This window comes from Hyperolius riggenbachi, chromosome 4 (assembly GCF_040937935.1).
Source record: "Hyperolius riggenbachi isolate aHypRig1 chromosome 4, aHypRig1.pri, whole genome shotgun sequence".
NCBI classification, from domain to species: domain Eukaryota; kingdom Metazoa; phylum Chordata; class Amphibia; order Anura; family Hyperoliidae; genus Hyperolius; species Hyperolius riggenbachi.
The window spans coordinates 19,684,879-19,687,855 of NC_090649.1; the positions used below are offsets into that span (position 1 = coordinate 19,684,879).

Genomic DNA, 2,977 nt, shown 5'->3' on the forward strand with positions numbered 1-2,977 from the left:
ATTCACAAAGAAGTGAGACAATGTGAAACTATTTTATTGTAGGTGGGGGAGGGAGAGGATATTTCATCTCTATCCTGCACCCAGCAGTAACACACACGGGGGGGGGGGGGGGATATTTGGTGGTAAATTCAGCAAAAGTACAGTTTGCAGAAGGTCACTTCAGTAAAGTCCACTTTGTTAGTCAGCTGGGTATTTCAGTCAGTTTTGTTCTGTTTTTTGACACCAGTAAAAAAGTAGTGCACCGGTCCTGGAGGTACTGCAATACCAGGTCGATGCGCGGAGTGGACAGAGCAAGCTCTTCTTCCATCTCCCTGTTCCAAAAATCCATTTAATATATGGTCCCCAGATAGGGGACGTATCAGATATTAAACTGATAAGAACAGTTGTTTTTTTTTTTTTTGCCTCAGAATAAAAACCATAAAAACTCAGCCATCACTTGGACTCCATTTTCATGTCATCCATCTGACCAATACAGTTTTAAAATCATCATTCGGCTCGTATCATTTTTATTTCAAAAAATAATAAAATTGTCTCACACCATCAGATTCCATTTTTCCTGCAACCACCGCTCCTTAGCTTTTTCTTCACCATCTCTTTTTGAATCCCACAAGAAAATAGTATATAACCTTGCCAGGAACAGTTTGATCACATCCTCCTCGCTCCACTCCAACTTTTGGAACAACAACATGTTCCTGGCATCCCACAGCACCTCCTTCAACACGCCAAACACTAACCATGCCTTCTTTTCCCTTTCCTTATCACCAAGTGCCACTCCACCCATCACCTTCCATGCAGTGAGCCCCTCACAACCCGTCACCATCCTCACAAAATCCCTCAGTCTACCAAACACCCCCCTTGCAAACCCACACTCCCAAAATACATGTTCAACATCCTCCACGCCACCACATTTTTCTCTAGGGCACCTGTCGGATCCACAGAGCCCTCTTACTTTACAGAAAAGTCTTGTTGGCAATCCACCAGGCAATGTCAACCACACAACATCTTTTTGTCTATTTGACAGTCCTTTCACCTCCATCCTCTTCCACACCTCCTCCGACTGAGAACACGATTTCCCTTTAATGTATGTTACAATTTCTTTTCCTTTAGTATGTTTCTTCAGGTCCTCTTTATTACAATTTCTCAAGTCCTGTATACCCATCTTTTCACACATTTGTTTGACCTTCAAGTAGAAGGGAGCCACTGTAAACGCCATTGGCCTTTTCATGTCCTTCTGGATCCACCCTAACCTTAACCACAACCAACCCCCTAAGTACCTCACCAAGTCAGATGCCCTCCCTCCTGCCATCAGAACCTTGTGCACACTCACCAGATAGTGTCTTGAAAGAAAATCAATATCAGGGAAATCCCAACCACCTAGAATCACACTCTTGTGTACCGTAACCCGTGCCACCTTTTCCATTTTGGATCCCCAGAAAAACACAAACATCCTCTGCACCTTAAGCAGCCACCATTTGCCAGGGAGAAAAATCATACAAAAATATAGCAGCAAAGGCAGGATCACTGCCTTCACCACCAACACCTTGCCTGTAAAAGACAACTTTCTCAACCTCCACATATTCAACTTTCTCTCCACACTTTCCTTCACACATCCCAACGTCTTCTCACCTTTCAAGGCCGCATCAAACACCACTCCCAACACCTTCACTTCCTCTCCCACCTCCACATCGCTCACCTTCACCGGCACATTCTTACCCAGTGACGCCAACTGGGTCTTCCCCAGTTCACAGCCATCCCAGTCACACTACAAAAGATCTTTACATGCAAATTCATTCTGTCCACATCCACTTGTGAGCTCCCAATCAATGACACATCGTCCATATACACCAGGCACTTCACCTGACTTCCACCACTCCCAGGCACCGCAAAACCTTTCACTACCTTATCCTTTTGAATCTGCCGCAACAGAGGCTCAATCACACAGATGAAGGCCAAGGGCGACAACAGACACCCCTGTCTGACACGAGACAGGACTGGAAAAGCCTCAGACAGATGTCCGTTCACCAGAACCTGACTCGACGCTTCGTGGTAGAAGCTCTTGATGACCCTCAATAGTCCACCCGGCACGCCCATTCTCGCCAACACTTTGAAGAGAAAGGAGTGTGATACCCTGTCAAACGCCTTTTCCAGATCTATTCCCTCGACGATGATCGGCATGTTGTTGTTTCTGGCATGATAAATCATGTCCCTCACTAACACCAGGTTATCTGAGCTTCGCCGACCCGACACCGCACATGTTTGACTCTCACCGACTAGACCTGATATCACACTCCTCAATCTACCAGCGACCAACTTCGCCGCCTACTTATAGTCGACATCCAATAGCGAAATTGGCCGCCAGTTCCTGATCTTGCGCTTGTCTCCTTTTTTATGGATCAAAGTGATGACTCCCTCCTTCGAGTAAGCCCAGAAGAAAATATCTCCTGGATCACCTCTACCAAGCAATCTCCGATCTCCGTCCTGGCCCATTTGTAAAATTCGACTGGGAGACCATCCTTTCCAGGGGTCTTTCCAGTCTGCATGGTGCTTACAGTCGCCCAGACCTCCTCCATGCAAATTGCTCCCTCCAGTTGCTGCGCCTCAGTCAAACTCACTCGTGCTCCAATCACTCCACAATACTCCTCCATCTCCCGCTCAGACGCCCCCAGATCCTTACCATACAGATCAACATAAAACTTCCGCACCTCCTTCACCACATCATCCCCCACCACCTTTCTCCCCAGACATTACCGACTGCCACACATCTTTCCCCATACAGGCTTGTTGGAAAAAAACCCAGTAACATGTCTCACCTTCCTCTAACTCTCTCACTTTTGCCAAAAAAACCCCCACTCTTTTCCCCCTCTCCACCAACAACTTTCGCTTCTGCTCTCTCGCCTCCTCCAACTCCTCCTCCACATCTCGTCCCCATTCTTTCAGCTTCAACAAATACTGGATCCTTACACACCATCTCTCCTCC

At 46.9% G+C, this 2,977-nt stretch overlaps 1 non-coding gene across 1 annotated transcript; it reads right to left on the reverse strand.

Annotated features, from left to right (window-relative positions):
* Positions 1–231: 231 nt before the first annotated feature.
* Positions 232–419, reverse strand: LOC137505713 (U2 spliceosomal RNA). The gene has a single exon (XR_011020312.1). It is a non-coding gene; the product is annotated as a U2 spliceosomal RNA (small nuclear RNA).
* Between the last annotated feature and the right edge of the window lie 2,558 nt (positions 420–2,977).